Source organism: Convolutriloba macropyga, chromosome 5 (assembly GCF_964194025.1).
Source record: "Convolutriloba macropyga chromosome 5, txConMacr16.3, whole genome shotgun sequence".
Lineage (NCBI taxonomy): Eukaryota > Metazoa > Xenacoelomorpha > Acoela > Convolutidae > Convolutriloba > Convolutriloba macropyga.
This window is the reverse complement of record NC_134472.1, coordinates 18,529,502-18,551,120: the sequence shown is the minus strand read 5'-3', so window position 1 is coordinate 18,551,120 and position 21,619 is coordinate 18,529,502. Positions and strand designations below refer to the sequence as shown.

Below are 21,619 nucleotides of genomic sequence, written 5' to 3'. Positions count from 1 at the left end.
TAAATTTGTAAAATTATTATAAATGTTTATAATACCTACGCACGTAATTTGACCCATCATTGATAGAAGTTCGACTGGAATCTTTAGGGTATGTAATTAACATAATACAACTTAAAAGCAAATGTGTTTCAAACAGGGCCCTTTACACTCGATTAATTTATAAAACATATAGTTCCACAACTAGACCAACTGATCCCGTTTCTATTAAAACAAAAACAATGAAAATGTTACCAAAATAAATAAATTGAACAAAATTTATTGTATCAAAATTAATAGATGAATTTTGGGTACTTATCGAGTTTTAATACCAGAAAAACAATACATGTCAACTGAACGCATTAGACAGTTTTTTTTAGCAAACTCGTCTATACCGAATGGGACATTTTTAAATAAACTCAGTCAAATGACTACAAAAAGAACATCAAATGCAAGCACCACTCGAGAAATAGGAAAAAATTTAAGAAAGCTTTTTGTAGGAGCTTCACTCATAAATAGAAATGAGCTTCACTCATAAAAGAAAATTTTGTTGCATTAGATTTTACATAAAATTACCTTGTAATAGTTGAGCCTTTACACGAAAAAAAAACTTTTTTATTTGGGACGAAAAAATGAAAAAAAAACTATACTTCAAAATCAACATAGCCAAAATACAATCCGAATCATTTTTTATTGCAAAAGTCAACGATGAGAAAAAATTTCCCCTCGCTATTGCTACGCGGCTGATGAAAATTAATTTTGTAATAAAAACTACAATATAGCTTTCTTGGCAAATGAAAGTCTGAATACATAAGAAATAAATCATACATTTATTGTTCGAAAGACCAAAAATGTATTATTTCCAGAGCTCTGTCTTAGGAACCGGATGCACGATTATCTGGATAAAGGCAGATTGTGTCCGCAGTTTGTATCTCTGCACCACCGGTCTTACTGATCAGTACAATGGAGGATAAATAGGCATATTGGATGCAATTTGTTAATTAAAAAAAGAGGAAAAAATAAACAGTTTCTTCATACAAAGCACCAATTTTTTTAATCTTTAAACGTAGAAGAAATGAAACCATTGAGAACAACTTTATCATACTTTATCGAAAACTTATCAAAAAATATTACGAAAATGTGAACAAAACAACGTAAGTTATGCTAACGTTCACAAATCTTTAAACTTTCATCACTCGGAAAACTCGAAATTCAAAAAATCTCATTTTAATCTGAATTTCAACGCTTGGCAAACTTTCTACTCATACCACTCACAATCCTGTGGGATGAAAATTTTGATTGGTGAAAACTGACAGAAAAAAAACTGAGCATATAGTTACTCCCCCACTAAAATGAGTAGGAACAAAAAAACGCAAAGGGAGAATTCAATGACAAACAATAACATTATTTGACAACATAGTTAAATTTTTTCTGTTTTACAATATCTAACCGGATAGTCTTTGGGTAAATTTAATTGCGTGACGTCTGTGAGTACTAGGATGTCAAATAAAACTTTTGCTTTTAGAAGAATAGTTTACTACGGCAAAATATTTTTTTCTCGAAAAAATAGCAAAAAACAGGTCAAGAGTTTTTAATAAAAAAATTTTTGCTTTGTTTAATTAATTGTTTTTAAAAAGTCCGAGTTGAAAATTCCACGAAACAGGGAGTTGGTAAGGTTGTTGTTTTGCAAGCCACTGGTATTCCCAAATTGATGACTATCATGAAGAAACGTAAATGTAATTATTTGTCAATTGAATATCAGCAAAAAACTATGACAGAAAGTCGCAATTGTAGCAAAAATTAATTGAAAACTAGCCGTCATAATGAGCCAAAATATTGCCAATTTAATCCGAAAAGCAACTTTGCCAAAATTTTTCTATATGCCATTGAACCTTTTTTGTATTCCACTTAAACTTCAGAACACATTTTTTTTTAGATTAAAATGTTGCTCGGGAACAGTTGAAAATTTTGCAATGCCGATATAAAAAAGATTATTGCTGGTATTTGTTGAAATAATTTCTCTGATTGAATCAATTATCACTTAAGTTTTAGATTAAAACGTTGCTCTAGAACAGATGAAAACTTTCTAATGTCGATTTTCAAAAATTATTGTGATTGATTATCGAAAAAATTTCTCCGATTGAATCGATAAAAAATAAATTTTTACAACAAAATGTTGCTCATCAACAATTCAAAATTTTTTATTGACATTTCAAAAAAATATTTCATGTGATTATTGAGAGAATTTCTCTATATAAATCAATAAACAATTAATCAAGTTCACAAAGCACGTTCCTAGAAATCAGTATTTGTTGTCCAGACTGCTATCCAGTTCAGTTTGTCGAACAAAGTCAGTTGTTCTCAATAACAACTTTGTTGAATACTAGTACAATTATAAAGGCCTTAAATGTAATGATTTTAAAAACTTATGTAAGTCTTAATTTCTGTTGGCAAACTGTCGTCTGTCGAAATTTTTGAAACAGATGATAAAAAATTTAGAAGTGCAGGAGAAAGGGAGAGAGCGAGAGAGAGAGAGAGAGAGAGAGAGAGAGAGCTAAATCTTTGAAACCGTTCTACAAAGTTTTCGGTAGCAAAGACCGATCTTGTTAAATAAAGGTTTTTGAAGTTTACGCTGTGCTTATACAATACTTGTACGCTTATATAAAAACAGTTTTAAAAAATAGACGGCAAGTACTGACAGAATTCAAAATATTTTCTTTAATTTAACAAAAAAAACCCTAGAATGGACTATGAATGGATTGAGAAAAGCATCTAGGAAAAAGTCCGTTCAAAAAATTGAAAAAACTGTAAATATCAATGTTAAAATGCCGCATGTGAATAAAAACCACTAGCGAGAAAAATATCTTCTTTCAGACACCAATTTAAAAATAGAGTGAAAAAATTTCACGCCGCAAGACCACTTGCTTTTTCGCTCTACTTCCTGTTTCGGCGTGACCAAAATAATCACCTCAATTTGACTTCAAAAATCATGAATACGTGTGAACAGATCTTAAAAAAAAGACAGCGCCCCATTACAATTCAAAATCTTTGAACTGTGAAAAGCACTTTATGATGACTGAGAATCATCAGGTAGAAAAAAAAACAGGAAAGAAGTAGTAAGAAGAAGACGAAGAAATTGAACTGCGATTAAGCAAATTTAGTCGTGTTTTAAAGGCATCAAGAATTATGAATATCTTATCAATATCTTGTATAAAGACATAGACTAATTATAATGAGATAACCGGTTTATTAGTTGTGATGGATTTTAGTTCGAAATTTTCAGCTTATACAGGTCACCCGACCCGGATACGAGTTTTAAAACGAAAAAGATAAGAAAAGCAGTCCAAAGAAAATTGGTGGGGGGGATTTCCTTGTTATTTCACAATTTTACTAAATTGTGGTGACAAATATGCAGGCAAGTTTATCTGATTTTTGCAATCGGTGATTCCTAATAATGTGATCTCAAAACGTAACTATTATTACATTTCTCTTCAATTGTAGTTCTAAGAGGGTTAAAAAAAGCATGCCATGGTTATTGACAAATTTACTCCTCCCGTGGAAGAAGGGAAAGAATTTCCGATGAGGGGGAGGGGTTTAGTTTGAAACGGTCCAAACTACACACGTATATGAAAAAAACTCACCAGTTGTATAGGTAACATTAGTTCAACGATCGTCAAAAGAGGTAGCGGTTTAATTCCATAGAAAAAAAGGAAGCAAATCGGACATCAAAGGAATTGTTCAATTTAACAGTTAAACAACAGTCGCGGTTTGTAAATAATCAGGATAAATTAAATTGGTACGGCACAAAAAAGTATCACATTTCCTCACCTTAAAACATGTTTTTATCCTGCTACTTTATTCACGCGTGTAGAATTTAATCTCTTACATACAATATGCGTGAAAAATTAATAACAAAATTATAAGTTATCTAAGAACACTTTAATTCTTAAGAACACCAAATTAAAAAAAAAAGAAAATAAACTGGGTTCCGCTGAGTTGAGCTGTATTCAACATTTCCGGGTAACAAAACAAAATTGGTCGAAAGTTCTAAGGGACTTAAGCTGCGTTTTATGACTTAAAAAGCCTTCGATAATCGCTATCGAACCAAAAAGAAATGGCTCAATCGACCGTATTGCAAAGATCTCAAAAGCTGATTTTGTACCCGAAGATTTCAATCTAGTTCTGAGTAGATAAACTACCAAATAAGTTCAATTCAACCTTGTCCGAAAATTTTATGTACAGTGAAAATTTCCCTCTGTGATAATAAGACTTCTAAAATGGTCTAAAATGAAGTCAAAATATTATTGTTGCTGTTATGATTACAAAGATTTAGGATCACCAATAATTTGTAAATGGCCAACCGCGCTCGCTCTTTGAGTTTCGCAAAGTTTTGTCTTGGACAAAATAAGTAAAACTCAGAAGACGAACGAAAATAACATTGGTGTTGTTCGCAATTAACGGTTGTTTGCACCCCAAACTCCATTCGAACTATGATTTTCAAACATTGTCTGTTTTTGAAATATTGTCACTCATTTAAGCGGACAGCATTTGAGATATTTGAAACAGCAGTTTGAAAATGGGTGCGATAATTGACGTTTTATCGGATAATAAGTTGACCATAATCGGGAATAATCTAGGAAAAGTTTGTGAATTCTTTATAATTAGGTGTCATTCTTGTCTTCGCTAATAACAGGAAAGAAGAATCAGATTCATTCAGCTGTAAAAATCAGCAATCAGTACTCGAACTTTGTTTGAACAAACATCAAACAAAAAGATTCCGAACAATTGTAGAAAAAAAATAAAAGAGAGGCAATTTCTCAGGATAAGGAAGGAAATCATAATCGATTTTCATTGAATCATTATAATTGAGACTCAAAATCAAATTATAAATTATAATTGCGATTATGATATAATTATTTTATATATAGGCACTTAAATACATGAATTCTTCTTACATCCACGTAACGAAAAAAAGAACATGCTTAACAGCACGGCTTCTGATTGAAGTCGAACTTCTATAAGTGTTGTTTTCACCGCTCTCACCTAATCAATCAAGAAGACTGATTATGAAAAAAAAGTTCTAAAAATTGAAATAAAATACAGAGAAGCACGGCTCAGGCAGAGATTTTTGTTTGCTATATGTAATCTCTCAGACACTGATGTACAGACAACTTTGAGACCACTTGTTAGATTCAAGATGGGCCTTAGATCCAAACTTTCTGCAGTAAGGAAAACGTGTCTCCCTCCCATCAGTTCTTACAAAAACTTAAATTGGCTTTGTGTACAAATTTTGGCTCTTCACAGACTTTGCTTTGATTGTTTGATGCTTCGATGCTTCTCAATTCGGATTAGGCGTGCTTTAATTAAAGATAAGCTTTCACCAATTTGACAATCGCTAGTGCTCCAGTCATAAAAAAATTTGTCTTTTGCAAAAATTTGTAAATTAACTTTGTAAATAATTGGTTAATAATGCATAATAATTGCAAAAATTTGTAACTTTTTTTTACAAATATTTGAATTCAATTTGCAAAAATTTGTAAACTTGAAATTTTTTTGCAAATACTTTTAAATGCAAAAATTGATTTGCAAATTTTTGTAAAACTACAGATAGAATTTGCAAGTTTTTGTAAAACTATAAATAGAATTTGCAAATTTGTGGGCTGACCTCAAAGTTCAGTACAAACTAAAAAAATTCTAGTCTACTAAAAACTGGTTTAAATTTTTGCTCGAATTATATATATATATATATATATATATATATATATATATATATATATATATATATATATACATTTTAGGAAACTTGAAGCCTTCAATTTGTAAAAATTGTAAAATTTAAAATTTTTTGCAAATACTTGTAAATGCAAAGAGTGGTTGGCAAATTTTTGTAAAACTACAGATAGAATTTGCAAAGTTTTGTAAAACTATAAATAGAATTTGCAAATTTGTGGGCTGACCTCACAGTTCAGTACATACTATAAATGTTTGCTGTATCTATTATTGACATTTCTTCATTGTTTGACAACATTTCTCACATAATTTTTTGCATCTATTTTCAAAATGACCAAACCACGACAAGAAATGAGTCGATACAAGATATAAATGACTATGTGGCCAAAAATGAATTTGTTTTCCCGAAGGGTATGTTTTTTTTTCAACTGAAATACCAAATCGTGTCCCAAAAATTTTGTTGTATTTTTGACAAGTCTATAAAATTCGAGTGAAAAAAGTGTTTCAAAAGCTCAACAATAGAAAAATGTGCCACCCTCAATCAGCAGGTGAGACAAGGAGAATTTATTCAAAAGCTGCTTTGTCTTTGTCCTGATTTACACTTCTAGAATCTGGTTGGCGCAAGAGTCGACAAAATTGTCGCAAACTAGAACTAGAAATGAGCTTTAAATTGATATTTAAAAGAAGGTCCCTCAGCGTCAATGATTAGCATAGAGCATTGTTAAGCAAAAAAATGTATTTTATTAATTGTTTAACATCAATTTATAATTTACAAATTTTACAAAAAAAAATCAAGTTTGTTAAAACATTTACGAACCAATCGTTTTTACAAGTACTCTTCCGACGTTAGGTGAGTCCTGAAACCAAACAAAAACCTCTGGGTTTCAAGTTGTTTCTCTTTCAGCTGGATAAAAGATGTATGTAAAACATAAGGCTATCAAATCATGAAAATTTTATGAAAGAACCCATAGTTTAAAAAATCCGTGAAATTTTTTTTTTATTTACAAATTGCTAGGAACCCAGTTGTGGAGATATCTAAACTATACAAACATTTCAATTGAAGTAATTTAGTTTTTGCACTAATTTGAGGTCAATCAGTATTTTTCTGGATTCGCGCAACTTACCCAAGTATATTAAAAGATTGTTTTTGAGACTAAGCTTTAAATTGACGTTTTCTGAAACATTATCAAGGCTCTCGATGTTGTTTTGAATCCAGTATTAGAAGAGAAACGACTATAGGTTGAAATAGCTAGCTTGTGCAAAAAACGAATCAAGTCTTTCTTCATGAAAGCTCTCGATGTTCTTTTGAATACGACATTAGAAGAGCTACGACAATAGATTGGAATAGCTTGTGCAACAAACGAATCAACTCAAATTTTTTTGTTCCTTCTCATACCAAACTTAACTTTATTTGACTCTATGATGCTGTTTTATTCTCATGGTAGAGACAGATTTGTTTTAACTGCTGGAAAATAGTTGATTGCTACCCGAGAAAACTATTTGCACGAGGATTTTTCAGAAAAATAGAAATAGTTTTTTTTAGGAAGTATGAGATCTGTGGACCCGTCTGATTTTCTACCATTGAAGCAGGTGTTAATCCCTATTTCAATTGCCTTTTGAAAGTTGTGATGAAATTTACTCCCCCATAAAACTGAAGCTGCAAAATGCACGTGACTTCTTACAATTGCATTGAGTACGGTAGTTTTTGTTTTCTGCAATTAGAAAATTTTTTTCACCATTGACTGGGACTTTTTAATAAAATCGAAAATTTCAGAGACAATATGCTCAAATTTTCGACCAAATTTCAATACTGTCGGATGTAAAAAGAAATTTGTTCTCTGCATACTGCACGACTGTGCAACATTCTTCTATAATCTTTCCTAGATCGTTTTTTCAACGGATATACCAAATCGTGTCCCAAAAATTTTGATGTATTATTTACAAGTATATAAAATTCGACTGAAAAGTGTGTTTCAAAAGCTCAACAATAGAAAAATGTGCCACCCTCAATCAGCAGGCGAGGCAAGGACAATTTATTCAAAAGCTGCTTTGTCTTTGTCCTGATTTACACTTCCAGAATCTGGTTGGCGCAAGAGTCGACAAAATTGTCGCAAACTAGAACTAGAAATGAGCTTTAAATTGATATTTAAAAGAAGGTCCCTCAGCGTCAATGATTAGCATAGAGCATTGTTAAGCAAAAATATGTATTTTATTAATTGTTTAACATCAATTTATAATTTACAAATTTTACAAAAAAAAATCAAGTTTTTTAAAACATTTACGAACCAATCATTTTTACAAGTACTCTTCCGACGTTAGGTGAGTCCTGAAACCAAACAAAAACCTCTGGGTTTCAAGTTGTTTCTCTTTCAGCTGGATAAAAGATGTATGTAAAACATAAGGCTATCAAATCATGAAAATTTTATGAGAGAACCCATAGTTTAAAAAATCTGTGAAGTATTTTTGTTATTTACAAATTGCTAGGAACCCAGTTGTGGGTATATCTGAACTATACAAACATTTAAATTGAAGTAATTAAATTTTTGCTCTACTTTGAGGTCAATCAGTTTTTTTTCGGATTCGCGCTACTTACCTAAGTATATTAAAATATTGTTTTTGAGACTAAGCTTTTAATTTACGTCTTCTGAAACATTATCAAGGCTCTCGATGTTGTTTTGCATCCGGTATTAGAAGCGAAATGACTATAGGTTGGAATAGCTTATGCAAGAAACGAATCAAGGCTTTCTTCAAGAAAGCTCTCGATGTTGTTTTGAATACGATATTAGAAGAGCTACGACAATAGATTGGAATAGCTTGTGCAACAAACGAATCAACTCAAAATTTTGTGTTCCTTCTCATGCCAAACTGAACTTTATTTGACTCTATGATGTTGTTTTATTCTCCTGGTAGAGACAGATTCGTTTTAACTGCTAGAAGATCGTTGATGGTTACCCGGGAAAACTATTTGCACAAGTGTTTTTCAAAATATAGAAATGGTGTTTTTAGGAACTATGAGATCTGTGGACAAATCTGATTTTCTCCCATTGAAGCAGGTGTTAATTCCAAATTCAATTGCTTTTCGAAAGGTTTGATGAAATTCACTGCCCCATAAAACTGAATCTGCAAAATGCACGTGACATGTTACATTTGCGTTGAGTAAGGTGGTTTCTGTTTCCTGCAATAAGAAATTGTTTTCACCATTGACTGGGACTTTGTAATAAAATCGACAATTTCAGAGATGTTATGCTCAAATTTTCGACAAAGTTTCAATACTGTCGGATGTAAAAAGAATTTTGTCCTCTGCATACTGCACGACAGTGCAAGATTTTTCTATAATCTTTCCTAGATCTTTCACGTAAATATTAAGTAGCACACTACCTAGATTGGTACCTTCTGTAACTCCTCTCCTCAATATTATTTAAACGGATTGAATTCAGTTTAAAAAAATTTTTTTGTGATATTCTATTCAAACAGTTCTCTAACAAGTTGGTTGTTTGTTCGTCAAAGCCTATATTTTCAAGTCTTATTAGGGGTAATTTGTTGTTTATGGATTCAAAAGCCTTTGAAAGATTTAAAAATGCATTTGTAACTGTTTTTTGCTGTTGAGGTTTAGCCTTTTTCGTAATTTTTGAGAAGGCATCAGATTTGTTTTCCACAGTCTAATTGACTGACAGATAGTAATTGCTCCCTTTCAAAAAAATCTTTTTTTTTGCGAACGAAGGGTATTTACAAATTTACTTTTGGCTAGGTAGAATTGACAGAAATAGGTCTATGAGAGAGTGGGTTTTCCTTCCGTGATGAACTGGTTAACGAGACAAACAAGTGGTTACGCTAGCACTGCTTTCGAATATTTTGCCCATGCTAGTATTTTTGAAAGACCGAGTGCTTTACTTGTATTTAATGAATCTGCGAGCACATTGGTTTCCTTGTTGTTAGAAATCGGAAATAAAAACATTTTTTTTTGGAGAATTGATAGAAGGAACGAAGTTAGATCTTTGTAAGTAAATTAAAATAAACAAAGTTGAAAATATGTAATTTAGAAGATTATTTTCATAGGTTTTGTTATCTTCTGACCAAATCTGTTTAACATTGCTTAGATTTTCGCTTGAGTCTTCCTTTTATTACAAAAGCCTTGAATGAAGATCCATCTGGCCTTTTCACTCTTCAATTCCAAAGAACTGTAGAGAGGTTATTCTCCTATTTGACGAAGTAAATCTTTTTTAGTTTCATATCAATAGATTATCTCGAGTTTTCGCATTCACTATTTGCTAATTGCAACCAGGTTCGAATGCAAGCTGAAAATCTGCACTCGCTTATGTATACGTTTTTTCATTCTAGCTGGATACCCAAAATTTGGAAAAAAACGTTTTTTTTTTTCAATTATCAGTTATGTCGTTATTGGCCAAAATAATCACGCTGGCCAAAACATCAACTAATTATTACATAACTTGCCTGGGATTTTTGTCCATATGGTGTTTCAATATTTTGCTAGAAGAGTTAATAACAGATTTTGTCATCGTGAACAAAAATTGAGTGAAAATGGATGACTTTCAAACGTTTGCAACAGTTTACTTGGAGTAGGAAAACAAAAGTGTACCACATCCAATCAAACTCACATGAGTTGTGATTATTTTGTGATTGCTTATCTTTTTATGTTAGTTGACGAATAATGATTCAAATACAAAACGAGCACGAATATTTGTATAGGCAACATTTAAAAAAAGTCGAGACGTGTTTATGGATTTATCAGTTTAGATTATCCAAACAACAATTTTTAGTAGATCTCATAACTCATTTTAAAAAGATACCAAAAATTAGCACATATTTTGTCATATAAAGGTTTTGCTCTACGCTTCAAAAACGTACATCTTAATCAAACAAAAATTTTTTTCCACATAATATGGCAGTAACACATCAATTAGAACAAAACGAAAAAAAAAAACATATTTGACGAATAAATTCTGGAAAGGTCCTCGCATTGCTATTTGCGGACGGAATCAAGATTCAGGTTTATGAAATCAGTTTTGTGGGAAAATGTTATCTCACATATTAATTACAGTTCATACTATATAAAACGTAATTTCGAAGTTCGGTTAGACCTTTTGACATTTGTATCACAAAAATTGGATTGAGAGCATGGCAGTGGAAGTTTTTTTTACGTGAACAATTTGTTGTCTTTTTTGTCTGTATTTTATATTTTGTTTTTATATTTAAGAGATTAGCTTGAAACATATTCCTCTCAACAACTAATACAAAACTGGAACAAATTAACGGAATCCTTCTGCTCAACTCTGGCTTAAATCCATTCAATCACTGGAAAATTGTTAAGCACACACTTTGTAGGAACATGTACCGAAAAAATCTAATCCATAAAAATTGAAGAGCATAAATTGCAACACGATTTGATTGGAACACGTTTTTATTACAACAGGTTTTGAATGCACCACAATTTTACTCGGTTTCAAATTGAAATTTTAATTCTCAGTAACAGTTAAGCTGAAGCTGTATCGCATATTAACAGTTAATTTTTGTGGCGTGACATTAAGAAAGAGCGATTATTCTCGAATCACCAAGAAAGTGACATTAATTTGTAAAACATCCAATTACTTCAAAAAAATTTTTATCCATTTTTAACTTCCATTATTAATTCTGATGGCTATGAAAGTATATATATATATATATATATATATATATATATATATGTGTGTGTGTGTGTATATATAATATGTGTATATAAATGTATAGCTCATAATAAATTACTGTATGAACTGAGAAAATTACATCAGGTGCAATACATTAGGGTCGTACAATGTAAAACTTTTTATCTGTTGGTAATCTTGGATCGGTAAGAATTAGAAAAATCTGATTCTTGATATAAGCGTTTTCTAACTTAAATCCCACAAGTGCAGTTCTTAAATGAGGGAAATATATCTATAGGTTCCATGGAAAGCATTTTGTCATCAGTAAATTTGTTTTGACATTTCGATTAATGTTTTTTGAATTTGAAAGTGTTATCGAAACCTAACAACTCGTGAATCTAACGATCATGTAAATAAAATTTCAATTTTTTTCTTAATCTCACATAATCAGCTCAGATCATTCCGATATACCTGTTCAAGTTTACTCATTAAATTAATGGAAATTGCAAGCGTTTTTAAATCAAATACTTGACTATATATTGGTGAAGCGTTTTTCCAATTTCTCTCCTAGAATTTACCTAATTTCTGTTCGTCAACCAAATTTAAAAATATGGTATTACAAAAATACATATGTCTGTCAAAGCAACATTGACGTTGAGGATTGAGACCAATTACGTAGGTTACACCTAATTGAAACAATTTGCCAGAAAGTTTAAGAAGAAAGAGTTGAAGAAATTTGAAACAGATCTATAGAGCAGGATTAAATTTCGCTGCAAAAAACTACATTTTAGCAATTCAGTTTACCTTTTGACTTTTTCCAATCTAACTTGAATCATATTCTCAAATATATAAGGAAATAATTAAACACGTCTGGGCTCAATTCTGTTGAATACATTCTTCAAATTTATGTCAAAAAATTTGAACAAAGTTTTGATTTCGGTTTTTGAAAATTATCAATAAATTGAGAAAAACACACAAGGTGCAACAAATTTTTTGCAAATTTTATCTAGCTTAAAGGAGAGGTAAAATTTTTGAATTAGGGAAATAATTTCAAGAAAAAAAATTATTAAAAACGTTTATTTTCTCTTACTAGACAGAAAAAAAGTGCAATTAGTGCGTGTTTGACCCAAAAGTATCAAATTTTCTTATTTCTGTGATAAAAATGACTTAATTTTTTTAACACCTGGCTTATTACAGCTTTTATGCGAACATGACAGCAAGAAATAAAATATAATTAATACACTGAGGAGAAAAATAAAATGTTGCCATTAAAAGATCTGGTGACAACAAAAATAAGATGAGGTGACCCCTCATACAATGATAGTTGTTTTGTCGCAAAATAGAAATACAAATAAATGATGTGTTGTTATATAGCACATTACCATGTACAAAAATAGCACGTGCACTAAACTGGGAACCCAAGCAGAATAGATCCGAAAATTTTGATTACAAAATCTCTTACCATTTAAAAATTTTGCTGGAGATGTAGAAATATGCGAGAAAATTTCAACAGTTTCTGATCACGAAACAGAAATTCTCAGAATAAGAAAAAGTGCAAGCCAAAAGATAGGAATAAAAGAAGGTAAAAATAATTCTTTGCGATGCAGCTGAGCGAGGGAAAAATTGGGAAAGAGGTTTATGGGTCTGGTTTTTGTGGTGGTGGGTTTATTGGCAGCGGGTACGCTATGCGGATATAAACTCAGTGTGTCTTGGAAGCCTGTCAATTGAAATTAGTTCCGCTCTAGTCCAATAACTGCTGCCAGAATAGAGAGAACCCTCTTTAAAGCAGAGGCGAGGATAGAACTAAGTGCCGGGCAAAGTATATATAAATTTATCCTTGAGGAAAAGTGACGCTAAACTCCTACTGCAGTCTATATACAATATATTAACTAAGTCTATATAATATATTAGATATAACTAGCAGCCAGTTGTGAGACACAATCTATAAACATGTCAAATATATCAGCACCCGAGTTGAGTTTTCACAGGGATTTACTACAACAAATCAGCGGCCATTTTTGAGCTTGACTTGATCTGACGGTAATCAACAGAGTGTCAATAATCATAAAAGTATTGACTCTTATAAACCCTTTTTTACTAAGTTGAAGTTTATTAGGAATTAGCACGCAGAAATAGAACCCCTCGCTTTACCCAAACAATCGCTATATCTCTCAATACCCCCAATCTACCCCACCCCCCACCCACCCACCCCCACCCCCAACGCTTCCTATCTCAATCAGACCTGTGGACTTGTTTCCCCCAACTTGTTTTCGCTCTTAGCTTGATGGTCACGTGGACGTAGAGTTTTGAGCCATTTGACGTTTTGCCAGTGACATACGAAGCGATATATGTCAATTTAGATTGTGTAGGGGACTTGATCTAAAAGGTAAACAAAGCAGCACATGAAACCTGACTGATTAAATCTCAGATATTATCTGTGCTGTAAGTTAATGCCACGCCCGACCAAAACAATCAGTGCCATAGTGACACGATTTTTTAGATAAACCCATACAAGAAATACTTGTAAACAAAAATCAACAGTTCTGAGTAAATCTGACACCTTGCCTTTTTATTTCTTATGGCGAATGTTTCACCGTGCTCTTAGTTCAAATATGTTCAGCGGTTCCAATTGCTGTAGTTCAGAAAATCATAAAATGTTCTCAATTTATGTGGAAATAATCTAACTGTTGAGGGAAAAATGATATCAAATTTCAATTTAATAAATCGTTTTACTTTAAAACAGGTCACCCGAAGTGTTTCTGTTCAAAAAGGGAGAATTAGGTTAAGTTATTATTAATTGGTTCAAAGTGGATGAAGTTTTGTTAAAAATTCCAAAAAAGGCTTTGTAACAAACTATTGCTGAATCAATTTTCAAAAATTTTGATGTTCTCCCATTCGCTGATTTCAAGACACTTAACTGCTTAAACGAGCCGTGTTTAAACACACTATAGGTCGGTCTCTAATTTCATGAATAGAAGTTACCAAAAAAACAATTTGAAAAAGCATTCTAAGTTGTTCTCCTCATTTAGAAAAAATTTATGAACAATAAGATTTCAAATCCTATTTTCTTGTTTATTTTTTGTCCACTAAAGGGCATCAGGAAAGTAAACTTTCTGTTTAAAATCAAAACCTTTTGTCCATCATGATTGTTTTTGAAAAGAACTTTGGAGATATTTTGAGATTTATGTTCCTTTATGAGATTCTTTTCTTACACCTGTAAATCAAAGTATAGAAACAAAGTTTTTAAAGAGAATTTTTATTCAATAAAAAGAAGAACGAGCTATCAATTTTACAAAGTTATTTGAAGAGGATAGAAAATTTGTTAGTTCTCTTTGTGTTTTGTAAATGTGAACAGTCTTGACTCTTAGAAAAAGAATTAAGTTAAATCACAAGATTTGCCGTAGATATTTGAGCGGGAATAAGCCGAAGAGCTAATCAAGGTGATGAAATAACGGCACAAATTTATAATAAAAACTCCTGCAACTAAAGTAATTAAAATGTAACTGCGGGAATTACAACAAATTGTGAACAAAACAAATGTCAACCCGCAGGATTTTTTCTAGAGCAATGAATAGCAGTTTTCTACCGAAAAAAATCGTATATTATCTTTTTCTGCACAATATAAGTTCTTTTACCAAATTTTTAGTCTCTTATTTTAGCCTTTTCAACTCACTCAGTGAAAAGTAATGTTTGAAAAAAAATCCAACTTCAAGTCAATAGAATTCATGAAAGTTTTTTACAATGCCATCTCATTCCATGAATGGTAAGAAATTATATCAAATTTCTTCAAACTCAAGTACCTGGAAGGTATGATTGTTTCTTTGCAACATAACTGTTGTTATTTAAAACTCCATTGATGGGATTGCACTTTTTAAATGTACTGTAATTGATTAATTGAAATCGTCGTCATTTGCACTGGTGATAATGTTAAAATTCACCACGAAGTTTTAAACGAGCCATCAATTTGTGGAATCTAAAGTCTTACTTTGTGGGAGCACTACAGAAACTTTACATTCTCCTCATATGATTGTTGAAAATAGACACCATCCGGAGCGTGGTGGCAGAGCAAATCAGCGCAGAATCAGTTTCAACACATTCTGTTTTTCAGGATGGCCAGTACTCATGTCACAATTTACGCTGGCAGTGGAGATTTTGAGTAAAATTTACTTCATGAAAAAAATATGGTCGGCATAACTCCCGCCAACAAGATTTGCTTTTTATGCGGTTTGAACTTCCGCGTGTGTACTTGTGACAATTAAATTGCGTAGCAAGTCGAAACTACTAAGCTAAATGGGCTTTGTGGTAATTGCTTACAAACCACCTTAAGTATAAATAGTGTGTATAGTTATAAGCTACAAAAGTATGACTTTATTCTGCTCAGACTTAATTTTGGGGTATGAGTAATCTTCAGACTATAAAGGATAAGTTTAGTCTAAACGAACTCTATGAACTCGATATAATCATAATGAAGAAATACTGCACATAAGGAAACTTAAAATATTCTGGAGATACAATGTTTCAGAACTGAATTAAGTTTTTACTCTTGAAATGTGCTGGTTCAGCGCTGAAAAACTCAAGTCTGGGACTCAAGTCCGGGTAGTTATGCCCGAATTCAAACGTTTGATAACTGACAAAAAAATTTAAATTAAAAAAACATCCACTGTCTTTGAAAAAAAAACAGTACAAAAACTGTACTTGATACTGACTCTGAAAATGATAGGTTAGGTTTCAATTGGTTAGGTATCAATATATCAGCAAAAGTAAAAGTTGGGGTAAAGTCATGTTTTTGCCACTCAGTAGTTCTGAAAATAAGAGTGCAAGACCTATCGTATGGTTTGAAAAAATCAGACCCAGATCAATCTTTCTGATGTGGAGGACGGATCCGCGTATGGTTTGTCTTATACCAAATGTATTACATTTATAAAAGTTACAAGACAATTTTATTTGCTCTAGGGTTTTTCGGTGAGCAGTAATAACTGTTTTTTTTTATTCTTATCCAAAAACCGAGAGTTTAATTATAAGCATGAAGTCATCATAGGTTCAGAAGCCAGCAAATTTCTGACCTATTCCCCCAGCTTAGTGGGCATACATTTTTTACGTGCACATGCTATTTTTACATGGTAACTGCTATATAATAAAACATAAATTATATTTGGTATAAACATAAACATGACACTGGGGGGAAAAATACAAAACAAATTGTTGACAAAAACGCCATCTCATCTCCATGAAAGTGGCTTCGCTCGCTCAACTTTGATGCCCTTAAAGATACTCGAAATATTGGATTTTAGGACTTAAAGCAGTAAATTTCTATCGAACTTAGCTATTTCAGTGCTGAAAAGCTTCAGAAAAGTTTCAGATCACACTAATTTTGCTCAAAATTTTTTTTGATAAAAGTTGAAATAAAAAGAAATTAGTTGTTGCTCAATTTTTTTTGTAAACGAAGAGATCAAAAATAAGCCGAATATAATAAGTAAAGAAATGAGTTAAACTGTTTTTTGAAGCTAATGAAAGTGAAAAAAAATCATTGTATTATAACCTGTTTTTAAAACTATTAATTAAAAGACGAATTCTTGGAGAAATTCGGTCAAAAATGTATAGCTGCGTTATAACTAGTTAAGAAATTTAGTGAATTAACAATAGAAGAACCCGACATAGTTAAGAGTTTCGGTAAATTAGATTCAGCCTCAATGTACTTTATTGTGTAGCAGTATCTAGAGATATAAGAGATTCTCAGTTTTGATTCCCAACTAGTTCCCACAATGAATTAAAATTGTTGATAATTTAGTGTGAGATTACAAGTTGCAGAAGTTGCAGAATTATTTCACAGAAACTGAAGTTGATCAGCGTCTAAGTTGTGACGTAATGCGAAGTAGACCAGAGCTTCTTCACAACAAACCGAAAGTGCGTCTATTTGATAAGGTGTTAAACATGACAACACTTCGTTACAGCGTCAAGATTGAAGATTAAAAGCAATAAAAGCAAATATTTCGGGAGTTTAGATGTCACACTACATTGTCAAATTAGCCAGATCATTGACCCCGGGCTTTACAGGGCAAGAATTTGACACCAAGATTTAAAAATAACCGAGATTTTTTTAAGTATTTTCGTGGTAAAATAACAAAGCTATACAGCCACGAATACTCCAGCTTGACTGTCAACTTTAATACAAGAAAGTCTTATTTTAATATTTTCGGTGCCAAACTAGCGAGAGGTCAGTTTGCCCTACACATAAAAGCTCGCAGCAAATTTCTATACCCTCGCATAGTATTAAGATACGAAATGATTTCAAGTGGGAACGAAGTTGTTGCTAACTTTGCTATGCTTAGAGCCGGGAGTTAACGCGATAAACTGATTATACAAAAAAACTAAAAATTAAACTAACCCGATACAATCGAATAATCTTATTCCGTTCCAAAAAATTGAAGTTTTCCTGTTTCAAATTTGACTTTTAACTGTTTTAAATTTGACTTTAAGCCTATGAGTTGGGATAACTCTGAGTTCGACCCTGAGTTTGAAATTTCAATTGAGCGATTTACTTCAGTGTATGTTTGCCTATAGTACAAAAAACTTTTTCTCTGGGCTTATAATAGTCGATGTTCTTTTAATTATATGCAATACAGTTGCAATCTTCAAGTTTATATTAAATTTTCAGAAAACAGATTGAAGACCTTGAGAACGGTCGCTTCTTTTTCTTTGAACTCTCTATTGCTTCGTGCGAAAGAAAAATTACCGAAATAACAGAAAAAGAGCATAGCTCAAATTGAAAAAAGTTTCTATAGTGGTTACGATTTCCAAGTAATTATTCTAATTCGCAGATCAAAACCGAGGGCCAATAAAAAGCATACTAGTGTTGAAGTCGGAGAAAGTTACAGATTTATACAGAGTCATTTCTAAAAAGTTAAAATTCGTAACAATTAATTGATTACGTACATTTTTTTTGAGTTATTCTCTCTTGTTATTATTATCCTTATTGCCAACGAGCAAGTGCAAGGAGGATTGATGTTTTAAGGAGGACGATTTGGTAGTGTTCGTGAGTACCCCAGAACCACAAAAGCAACAGCTGATTAAACAAAAAATCCAAATCATACAAAAACAGTTTTTTTATTATTTTTTTTTTACCTTTTATTCGTTTTCTACTGTTGAAAAAGAAACAACTCAAAAATGGAAGTTAACACGAACGCGGATCAACTAAAAGAGATGCAATTGCGGGAAAAAACTTCGTTACAAGAACAGGTTAATGAATTACAAGGGCAACTAGATTAATTGAAGGGCGAAAATTTTTGCTATAAAACGAGGATAGAAAAATTGAAACTGAGCAAAAAAAACTGCAAGACTGAATTCGTGCTCAAGAAAAATACAGTAGAAAAGACACGTTGGACACTTGTAACCCACCATTTGATGCGCAACGCAGCGAAATCGTACTTCTCGACACTCTCTGACAAGGTTTCATAACTTCAACAAACAACTGCAAAGTTTCTGTTCTGGTATCGAAGGCTAACAATACGATCGGTTATCATCGTATCAATTATACGAGCGATCTTGCTAATGTTCCAAACGCTATCAAACGTAAACATGCCAGTAAAAAACGCAAACTGGAAAAAGACAACGATGGGAGATCAAATTTTTCTCCCGACATGAAACGAGTCAACCAACAATCAATTAGAAGATTGAACCGAATACAAAATCATGACTGTGTATTTATTTGTTGAGACCAATTCAAAACCATTTTGTTTTGTTTTGCCTATGTGAGAAAATAAATTACTTAAAATAAGGTGCTAAGCAGAAAATGATTGTTCTTCTTTCAACATAAGCGCTTCGTATTGGAAACAGTTTCCAAATGAATTTTTTAGACGATTTTCAACTAAAATTTTGTTTATTTTGTTTTCTTTTCTTTTTTTTTTCTAAAGGCAACAAGAATAGCTATATCCGCTTCTCTTGCTGCCTGAGGATATTACAAAAAATATTACTCCGTGGCTTTGCGACATCCGCATTGTCCAACTTTAATTCAAGTATTTTTCTGATCGTTTTCAGACAATTCAGCTACTGAACTTTCTGATAAGTGAGTGGTGGATTTTCTGTCAAGTTGAGCGATATCGACTCTTCTTATACGCAAATGACCACACTGTAATTAACAATTAGATTCAAAATAACGGATACAGCAGAAAAAAATAGGTAAAAATTATAATGGGGAAACCGATCACTATGTTCTTTTCAACAAACAACGATCTCTTCAACACATAGTCTACTTCTTCAAACATAAGGTCTCTAAGAAAAAATTTTGATGAGCTGCAGATTCTAATAAAATCGTTGAAATTGCAGCCATCTTTTCTTTGCTTGACTGAAACATGGTTATCGGAAAATCATACGAATCACCTGTTCAAAATTGACGGATATAATTAACCGTTAACATGCAACCGTCAACAAAAGAGGAGGCGTTGCTATTATCTCAAAGAAAGGAGTAATGATGGAACTTCACAAAAAAAAACACAAAAAAAACAATATACAAATTTTAACAGCCAAGAACTCTGGAGCCGTTGCTATCTATGTAATGGCTGTTTACATGAAACCTAACTCTCCTGTAAACGATTCCTTGATTGCGCTTGACATCTTAGTGATATCTACTTACAACCAGATAACATAAAAATTCTATGTGGTGACGTTAACAATGATCACATCAGGGAATCGAGCAGAAAAACAAATCTTCAAATTAGTCTCAGCTGTTTTGGTTTGCAATGTTTGAACTCAAATATACCAAAGAGAGAAACTGAGCAGAATAGTTCAGTTATTGATGTCGTCTATTCTGATAAAAAATTCCAAGTAGAGCTTTTAGAGACATAAATAACTGACTACTATACTCTAACGGTACCGGGAGTTGCAATCGGAACACAGGAAGGTAGGAAAACTACCCGTTATCGAAACTGGAATTTGCTGAAAAACCGCGAATCGAAAGAAAAACTGAATTTTCTAACGCTTATTGAGCTGCAAAAGTCTAAAAAACTATTTGAAACGAAGGATATACACTCATGCTTTGAACACATTAACTTTAAAGTACAGCAAATAGTGAATCAATTTATTCCAGAAAAAATTAAAATACCAGGACAAATTAAAAATTGGGTTGACAACCAAATCAAAAATTTGTCTAACAAAAAACATCTTTTGTATAAAAAAAACAAAATTGAGAGTTCATTGGAAAATTGGGAGCGTTATTGCATTGTAAAAAGACGGCTAAGAAAAATTGTTGACAAAAAGAAACAATTACATTTTCACACACTAATTGCTGCCGAAAGCACCTCAAATAATAAATCTTTTATCGAAACATTTAATTTTCTAACCGGGAAAGAATCTGGAGCAAAGCAAATTTTGAGTGTCGAGCAGTGCCAGGAGTTTAATCAGTTTTTTACTTCTGTCGCGGAGAAAATGAAATGTAATGGCAATTGGAATCCTGACAAAATTTTGCAAGTTCACTGCTCAATGTATCTTCCAAATGTTAATAACGATGAGGTTGAAATGTAATGTCCCTAATAACAATTTATACAAGTGACTGTTTTGAGATAAGTGTCTTCGTAATACAGTCTTTTCTTTTCGGGACTTTAGACACACTGACATTTCTCATTAACAAAGCACTGAAAGCACAAACATTCCCAGAATGCTTGAAGAGGGCAGTTGTTGTCCCAATTTTTAAGTCTGGAAATGTTTCTGAAGCTAATAATTACAGACCCATTTCGTTATTACCTGCCATATTGAAAGTCTTCGAAAAGACTATCCACAAAAGAATGACCAGTTTTCTCAAACACACAAATCAACTGCACAACAATCAATTTGGTTTTCGATCAAAACTGGGTACCATAGATGCCTTGATATCAGTTGTAGATTCAATCAGATACAATTTGAACAAACCAGCAATTTCAACACATGCAGTCTTTCTGGACTTAAAAAAGGCATTTGATACAGTAGATCAGTCAATTCTCGTAGAAAAGTTGTGGAGAATGGGATTCCGTGGACTTATCAATACCTTACCAAAAAGCTATCTAACAAACAGAAAAAAAAATTACGTTGCGGAGATACTGAATCCTCATTTTTACCTTTAAGAATAGGTGTACTTCAAGGCTCAATTTTGGGACCACTGCTGTTTATCTTGTATGTAAACGATCTTCCGGAGGCTACAGCGAACCTCACAATGACCCTTTACGCCGATGACACAGCTTTGTTACAACTCAGTCACTCAGATCTTAGTCAGTTTGTCTTAGGCATGAACCAGACAATTGATTGGT

General features: G+C 32.3%; 1 protein-coding gene across 6 annotated transcripts in view; it reads right to left on the bottom strand.

Annotated features, from left to right (window-relative positions):
- Nucleotides 1–21,619, bottom strand: part of LOC142339196 (uncharacterized) — a 142,197-nt gene that overhangs the window by 98,691 nt on the left and 21,887 nt on the right. Inside the window, exon 1 of one of the 6 annotated variants that reach the window (XM_075389013.1) lies at nucleotides 12,808–12,848. The exons of 4 other annotated variants lie outside the window; for them this stretch is intronic. The gene's annotated coding sequence lies outside the window, so the exon portion shown is untranslated. Of the gene's footprint in view, nucleotides 1–3,617; nucleotides 3,897–12,807; nucleotides 12,849–21,619 lie in introns of those variants that run through there. One more of the 6 variants, XM_075389010.1, reaches the window with a different exon arrangement.